Raw genomic sequence first — 9,356 nt, 5'->3', positions numbered from 1 at the left:
CCATGTATGTTGTACGTATGTATTGTTATCTTCTGTTTGTTGTTGAAAACTCATGAATAGTTTAACTGCTGACTAATAAGTTATATAAATATATACAGTATTTGGTGTTTGTTTTATGATGTTTTATGTTTTATGTTTATGTTTTATGATGTTTGTTTTATTATGTATAAATGGTTTATGTCAGCTTCATCTTTTGGCTAATGTGTCATCTACTAAATAACAAGATTTTTCTCTTTTCTTTTTTAACGAACGGAATGTTCCTTTACTGAGACAAAAAGGTCAAGGCATGGTACAAATTTGTCCAAACATGGACCAAATCAAAAGACATAGTACAGGTGAGCTTATTAAGCAGGTAATAGCGTGTACAGCAACTAAGCGACAATCTACAGCTATACAGTTGGGTTCTGTCCTCATTCTACTTTAGCTAGTGCCACAGCTAGCACTGTGGCCTAATATACCAAGGTTCTTCAGCAGGAGGTTGTTCCTTCCCATGCCGCCCATGGCTGCCATATCTTATTAAATTTCTTAGGGCAGTTCCTATTGATGTACGTCAATTTATAGAGTGGAAGCACAGCATTTATTGATTTTTCCCAGGATCCTACCGAGGGAGGGGAAGGTGCATTCCAACGCAATACAATTTCCCTCTTTGTGTAAAAGAAAAGATATGTTAGTAATAGTTTAGTGCATCGATGTCTCTGATCATCATCCTGGATACCCAGAAGCACCAGTTGCGGGGAGACAGGAAGAGTCAGCTGGAGGCGGCCGTTGACAGAGTCTACTACCTCCCCCCAATATTTGGCAATCCTCAGACAGCTCCAGAACATGTGAAAATACGTTCCCACCTCATTTCGGCACCTGGGACAGTCCTGCGACCATTGTGGGTGTACCCTGTGGAGTCTCCGAGGAGTGTAATAAACCCTGTGTAAGAATTTAACCTGTATCAACTTTTCTTTTGAGGAAATCAACAAAGTAGTACTATCCACTATTCAGTCCTCCCAGTCCTCTTTATCTAGGCCCGGAATATCTTCCTTCCACTGGTCCGAAAGTCTATCTATTTTGGTGGAGTCGGTTCTCAGTAGGTCCAAGTATAAAGCGGATAGGGGTTTCGACAGCTGTTCCTGATACAACAATTCCTCTATGGGATTCATGCTCAGCCTAGGGGGTGTCTCAGAAACATCAAAACTTGCTCAGTTTAGGATAACCCCTGAGGTTGCCAAGTCAAACATATAGCAATTGATCATAGAGCAAGGGGAGAGTGGGCATGGCTGAAAGTAAAAGATTAAGACCTGAAAGAGGAGTAAGCATTTAAAGAAGCTGTGGAGAATGGCCACAGAGGAGAGAAGAATGAACACATATTGAACAGTGTGTTCATGCCAATTCATGAGAGTGGTCACCTTAATGCATATTGCAGGCTGTCAAACAATCCAAGAATTATGGATAGTTCAATAGCTCAAACAGCTACATAGGCTACGTCAATTTATAAACAAATATGAACTATTTAATTGGCAGAATAACAGAGCCACCAATATACTCTATAAATATATAAATTATATATATAATAACCACATAAATGCAGCAAAGTTTACAAACCTTTGAGGCTGAAACAGTTAAAGTGTTTCTAAAGGAAAACATTAAAAAAGAAATAACAAACATGTTATACTTACCTGCTCTGTGTAATAATTTTTCACAGAGCAGCCCTGATACTCTTCTTTTTAGGTCTTCCGCCAGCGGTCCTTGCTCCTCCCCTCATCCGAGTTCCTCCAATAATCAGCCTCTTGTTATGGGGGGCACTTGAGCAGGTTCACTCCTGAGCCACGCTCCTGTGAATGGAAATGTCCATTCACACATGGAATCGCCCCACCCCCTGCTCTCTCCTCAATGGCTTACTGGCTGCTCACTGCTGTGTGAGCCAATCAGGAGAAGGAGAGCCATTGCTCTTATGCACATCACTGGATCAACATGGGGCTGGGGGGTGGAGGAGCTGCACCCAAAAGGTTTTTTTACCTTAATGCATTAATGCTTTAGTTAACATAATGAACAGTGAGACACAAGGATAAAGACTGCTAGCCCTTCATGCCCAGCATAATACCAATTCCTATGCTGTAGCAAATACCCAAACTTCCAGTGGAAGAAAACCATGTATGTTGTACGTATGTATTGTTATCTTCTGTTTGTTGTTGAAAACTCATGAATAGTTTATTGCTGACTAATAAGTTATATAAATATATATTTGGTGTTTGTTTTATGATGTTTTATGTTTTATGTTTATGTTTTATGATGTTTGTTTTATTATGTATAAATGGTTATGTCAGCTTCATCTTTTGGCTAATGTGTCATCTATTAAATAACAAGATTTTTCTTTTTTCTTTTTTTAATGAACAGAATGTTCCTTTACTGAGACAAAAAGGTCAAGGCATGGTACAAATTTGTCCAAACATGGACCAAATCAAAAGACATAGTACAGGTGAGCTTATTAAGCAGGTAATAGCGTGTACAGCAACTAAGCGACAATTTACAGCTATACAGTTGGGTTCTGTCCTCATTCTACTTTAGCTAGTGCCACAGCTAGCATTGTGGCCTAATATACCAAGGTTCTTCAGCAGGAGGTTGTTCCTTCCTATGCCATCCATGGCTGCCATATCTTATTAAATTTCTTAGGGCAGTTCCTATTGATGTACGTCAATTTATAGAGTGGAAGCACAGCGTTTATTGATTTTTCCCAGGATCCTACCGAGGGAGGCAAAGGGGCATTTCAACGCAATACAATTTCCCTCTTTGCGTAAAAAAGAAAAGATATGTTAGTAATAGTTTAGTGCATCAATGTCTCTGATCATCGTCCTGGATACCCAGAAGCACCAGTTCCGGCGAGACAGGAAGAGTCAGCTGGAGGCGGCTGTTGACAGAGTCTACTACACAATATTTGGCAATCCCCAGACAGCTCCAGAACATGTGAAAATACGTGCCCACCTCATTTCGACACCTGGGACAGTCCTGCGACCATTGTGGGTATAGCCTGTGGAGTCTATGAGGAGTGTAATAAACCCTGTAATTTAACCTGTATCAACTTTTCTTTTGAAGAAATCAACAAAGTAGTACTATCCACTAAGCAGTCCTCCCAGTCCTCTTTATCTAGGCCTGGAATATCTTCCTTCCACTGGTCCGAAGTCGGTTCTCAGTAGGTCTAAGTATAAAGCGGATAGGGGTTTCGACAGCTGTTCCTGATCCAACAATTCCTCTATGGGATCCATGCTCAGCCTAGGGGGTGTCCAAAGCACTTGTCCATCTCTGCAAAAATGGAGTTGGGTACCCAGGTTGGGCAGTTACGAAACATATATAGGAACTTAGGAAGGAATAGCATCTTAAGAAGATTTATGCGTCCCATTAGGTTCAGAGGCAGGGAGGCCCAGGAGGCGCATCTGGTCCGAAGCTGGGACAGAACCGGGAGCAGGTTGAGTTCAATAAAACTCACCAGCTCGATCCGAACCTGGATACCCAAGTACCAAAATTGATCGACCCAGAGTAACGGGACTTCTATACCAGGGACCGTAACCTGGGGGTCCAGAGGAAAAATAATTGATTTGGACCAATTTATACGGATTCCCAAGAACCTACCAAATTCGTCAAATATCTGTAGTGCCGCTTTCAACAACTCGTCTGCGTCTTGGAGATATAATAAAGGCATCATCCGCATATAGGGAGATTTTCTCTTCCAGGGAACCCACCCTCAGTCCCCACACCCTGCCAGAATTACTAATTAAAATTACCAGGGGCTCGAGTGCTAGTGCAAAAAGGGCTGGGGATAAGGGACATCCCAGATGGGTACCTCTCTGCAGCAGAAAAGGTGCAGATAGTATGTCATTAGTTCCGATACGAGCCGAGGGCGCCTGGTAAAGCATACGTAGCCACTGAAGGAACCTAGGTCCAAATCCGAAACGGCTCAACGACTCCCACAGAAAGGCCCACTCTACCAAGTCTAACGATTTCTCGGCGTCTAGGGAGGCGATGACCCGAGTACCACTATTCTCATGGGATATGGACATGTTAAGAAAGAGGTTTAAATCAGTGCCCTTCCCAGGCATAAACCCAGTTTGATCAGTGTTGACTACTTCCTCTAGGACAGCAGACAACCTATTTGCCAGAATTTTCGCCAAAATCTTGGCATCTATGTTTAGGAGGGAGATTGGTCTGTATGAGGAGCAGTCCTCTGGGTCCTTACCCGGTTTAGGGATCAACACCACCATCGCCTCAGACATGGAGTCAGGAAGGGCCTCTAATGTAAAGAATTGGGCGTGAAGGGACATAAGCCGTGGGAAATAACACGAATTTTAAACCAATGACAAACATCAATTTAAAAAGCAAATTATCAGCAAAGTGATTAGAAAAGTTTATTTTATATCACGTGCAACAGGAAGGCTTCATTTCCTTTTACAGATAAAAATGTAAATGTGAAAAACACTATTCTTCAAAATGTGCATGCATAATGAAGAATAAATCCAGTAATATAAAAATAAGGCTGAAGCTATGTTTCATATATTAACCACTTCCCTACCCGCCCATTGTAAGATGACGTCTGCAAAAGGGATCTCCCATCCTGGGCAGGCATCATATGACGTCCTGGGCTTCCCGCCACATCACTCGGGAGCCGGTGCACTTGCCCGGTGGCCGCGATGTCCACCGGGCAACCGCGATTGCCAGATAACAGAGCAGGGCCGTGGATCTGTGTGTGTAAACACACAGATCCACGTTCTGACAGGGGAGAGGAGACCGATCGTGTGTTCCCAGTACAGAGGAACACTGATTGGTCTCCTCCCCTTGTGAGTCCCCTCCCCCAGTTAGAATCACTCCCTAGGTAACACATTTAACCCCTTGATCGCCCCCTAGTGTTAACCCCTTCCCTGCCAGTGACATTTATACAGTAATCAGTGCATTTTTATAGCACTGATCACTGTTTAAATGTGAATGGTCCCAAAATAGTGTCAAAAGTGTCCGATGTGTCCGCCGCAATGTCGCAGTCATGATAAAAATCACAGATCGCCAAAAAAAAAAAAATAAAAATGCCATAAAACTTTCCCATAGTCTGTAGACGCTATAAATTTTGCGCAAACCAATCAATATACGCCTATTGCGATTTTTACAAGAGGACCGGTGGTCCCTCCTATCAGCAGCCCTGTACAAAAGTGCCCATTATTTGTGTTCAGTGGACTTATCGGCCTTCGATTATCGGGACTATGTACTAATCCTTTGGCTCCTTTTTTTGTTTGCCATTTATAAAGTATTTGCTCTACTTGTTTGTGTTTTTGTACATTACTGGTTAGGAACTTCTGCTTTTTAAGGCATTTTTTTCAACAGTTCCTCAGATGAAAGGGATTTCTGTCCACAAATGTTTGTATACATTTTATAAAAGCTCTTATCCAGTATGAAATTCACATTATTTCTTTGCTTCTAAGATTACAATAGTAACAATAGTGATAACACATACAATGAATAAAAAAGGATCCTTCTGGATGGTGCCGCCTTAGACTCCAGCCTCTCTACAACTTCCATCAAAATAAGCAAAAAAAAATAGATATTTTAAACTTAGCCTTAGCATACCTACAAGGTAGTGGTTTGGTCTTTGGTCTTTACACTAAATTTAGTTTAAAACTACATTAACCACTTAAGGACTAGCCTCATTTTGAGATTTTTTTTCTAACACCCTAGAGAATAAAATGGCAGTCATTGCAATACTTTTTTTCACACCGTATTTGCGCAGTTGTCTTACAAGCGCACTTTTTTTGAAAAAAATAGAAAAAATAAGACAACAGTAAAGTTAGCCCAATTTTTTTTATATTGTGAAAGATAATGTTACACCAAGTAAATTGATACCCAACATGTCACGCTTCAAAATTGCCCCCGCTCGTGGAATGGCGTCAAACTTTTACCCTTAAAAATCTCCATAGGCGACGTTTAAAAAATTCTACAGGTTGCATGTTTTGAGTTATAGAGGAGGTCTAGAGCTAGAATTATTGCTCTTGCTGTAACGATTGTGGCGGTATCTCACATGTGTGGTTTGACCAACGTTTTCATATGCAAGCGCTACTCATGTATGCATTCACTTCTGCGCGCAAGCTCATCGGGATGAAAATATTTTTTCTTATTTATTTTACTTGATTTAATTTATTTTTTCACTGTTTTTTTTTTTTTTTTAAATTTGGTCACTTTTTGGTCACTTTTATTCCTATTACAAGGAATGTAAACATCCCTTGTAATAGAAAAAAGCATGACAGGTCCTCTTAAATATAATAATATAATATAATAATATAATTTTAACAAGGGGACCCCCAGATCCCAGCCCTCCCCCCTGTGTGAAATGGTAATCATTTCACTAAAAAAGTGTCAAAAATGTTAAAAATGACAAGAGACAGTTTTTGACAATTCCTTTATTTAAATGCTTCTTCTTTCTTCTATCTTCTATCTTCCTTCATTGTTTCTTCCTCCATCTTCTTCTTCTTCTGGTTCTTCTGGTTCTTCCTCCGGTGTTCTCGTCCGGCATCTTCCTCCGCGGCGTCAGTGTCTTCTTCCCTTCTTCTCCGGGCCGCTCTGCATCCATGATGGCATGGAGGGAGGCTCCCGCTCTTCTCTTCATCTTCTCTTCATCTTCTTCTCTTCATCTTCTTGTCTTCATCTTCTTTTTGGGCCGAAGGATGATAGAAGATAGAAGATAGAAGAAAGAAGAAGCATTTAAATAAAGGAATTGTCAAAAACTGTCTCTTGTCATTTTTAACATTTTTGACACTTCTTTAGTGAAATGGTAGGGGTACCAGTACCCCCTTACCATTTCACACAGGGGGGAGGGTCGGGATCTGGGGGTCCCCTTGTTAAAGGGGGCTTCCAGATTCCGATAAGCCCCCCGCCCGCAGACCCCCACAACCACCAGCCAGGGTTGTGGGGATGAGGCCCTTGTCCTCATCAACATGGGGACAAGGTGTTTTGGGGGGCTACCCCAAAGCACCCTCCCAATGTTGAGGGCATGTGGCCTGGTACGTTCAGGAGGGGGGGGCGCTCTCTCGTCCCCCTCTTTTCCTGCAGCCTGCCAGGTTGTGTGCTCGGATAAGGGTCTGGTATGGATTTTTAGGGGGACCCCACGCAATTTTTTTTAATTTTAATTTTGGCCAGGGTTCCCCTTAATATCCATACCAGACCTGAAGGGCCTGGGCAGGACCCAGGTCCCCAAACACTTTTTATGACAATAACTTGCATATAAGCCTTTAAAATTAGCACTTTTGATTATTCATGTTCGTGTCCCATAGCCCCCTGACTACTGCGCCATGCTCTGATGTCAGGGGGCACTGTACCATGCTCTGATGCGATGTAAGGGGCACTGTGCCATGCTCTGATGTGATGTCAGGGGACAATGTGCCATGCTATGATGTCAGGGGGCATTGTACCATGCTCTGATGTGATGTAAGGGGCACTGTGCCATGCTCTGATGTGATGTCAGGGGACACTGTGCCATGCTCTAGTGTAAAGGGGCACTGTGCAATGCTCTGATGTCAGGGGGCACTACTGTGCCATGCTCTGATGTAAGGGGCACAGTGCCATTCTCAGATGTAAGGAGGCACTGTGCCATGCTCTGATGTAAGGGGCACTGTGCCATGCTCTGATGTCAGGGGGCACTGTACCATGCTCTGATGTCAGGGGGCACTGTACCATGCTCTGATGTCATGGGCACTGTGCCATGCACTGATGTAAGGGACACTGTTCCATGCTTTGATGTAAGGGGGCACTGTGCCCCTCTGCGGGCAATCTGGTACTAACTGACACTGGCTGGCGGGGTCACGAACTGACACTGATGTCACTAGTGCAGTGATGATACAGTAATACAGTGATAATACTGTACACTGTACTAATGACACTGGCTGGGAAAGGGTTAACATCAAGGGGTTAACTGTGAGTCTAACAATGTGAAAAAGTGTGCTGCTTCTACTTACTAGTCTGGCTGTTTTTTCTCCCTGCTCTTCGGGGACAAGAAAAGATCAGATCACTATTCCTATGTACACAGAGTTCTGTGTGTTTGGTTTGTGTGAAATATATATATATATATATATATATATATATATATATATATATATATATATATATATATTCACGTGTGTTTGAGCTTCTGTTTGGGGTGCACACCCTAATGCAATAGGCTTTGCACACCTATGCTGCAATTACCTATCAAGATAATAGGAGAACAAAACTTTAAACAGTACCATTTGAAAGTATTCAAGCAGGCCCTTGCACAACATGCTTTGGTGAATTCATCCATAAAAACCACAAAAGAGGTAGGTATAGTGTGTATGGGTTTGGCAAAGTCAGCAGATAGAGGATTGGTATCGGTTGACTTAGCAGTTGGGGGGAGGGAGGGTTCCAAATGATTTTGTGACCCCCCCCCAAAAAAAGCCTCTGGCACTCTGCCTGAATTTAAGGACACAAATAACATTTTAACACATTTTAGGGGGTGTTTAGGGTAAAGCACTACTATGGAGCTGACAAAATACATTGTTAAGTGACTAGGCTAGGTGTGTATGGGCCCAGGATAGCATGCTGGGGAAGTTAGTGAAGGCAAATATGCATGAAGGTCAAAAATGGAGCATTAAAAACTTCCAGCATGCATAAGAACAAAGAGGACATTCACGGCATATTACAATCATGGTAATTAGGGAATGATGAAATAAATACAATATATTAGAAAACATTAAAATACATAGAATGTGATGTTAAAGGATAAAACTTACCACAATATAGTCCTTCTGCAGGACCTGAATGATGGCAGAACAGGTCTCTGGAATAATGATCCCCAGAGCCTGGGGGGAGATGCCTGTCGAGAACTTGATGTCCTGCAGACTTCTCCCCAAGTACCTCAATGTGGTGACTAGCCTCTGTTCAGGAGTGATGGCTTGCCGCATACAGGTGTCCTGTTTGGTAATATAAGGGGACAGCAAAGACAACAAATGTTGAAAAATGGGGTCCGTCGTCCAGAGATATTTCCTGAAATCATCAGGATTATTCTCATGGATCTCCCGCAACAAAGGCATATGAGAGAATTGGTCACGTTGGTGCAGCCAATTCTTTGTCCATGAACTCCTCCTTGCCCTGTTCATGGACTGGGCTTGGGTCAAAGTAAGAACCCCAACACCAAGCCCCTGCACAGCACAAACTCTACGATGAGTACGTACCTGCAACATGGCTTCAAAACTGTCAGCTGGTCAGAACGAACTAACAGAATGCACTGAAAATCAGAAAGGCCTGAGAAGAGCGAGCTGAAATTCAGAAATGAGCGGACAAGAACGAACTGAAAATCAAATATGTACTATAAATAGCACGCACTG

The sequence above is a fragment of the Aquarana catesbeiana genome, linkage group LG02, assembly GCF_042186555.1.
Source record: "Aquarana catesbeiana isolate 2022-GZ linkage group LG02, ASM4218655v1, whole genome shotgun sequence".
In the NCBI taxonomy this organism is placed as follows: Eukaryota; Metazoa; Chordata; class Amphibia; order Anura; family Ranidae; genus Aquarana; species Aquarana catesbeiana.
Note: the sequence above shows the minus strand (reverse complement) of the source record.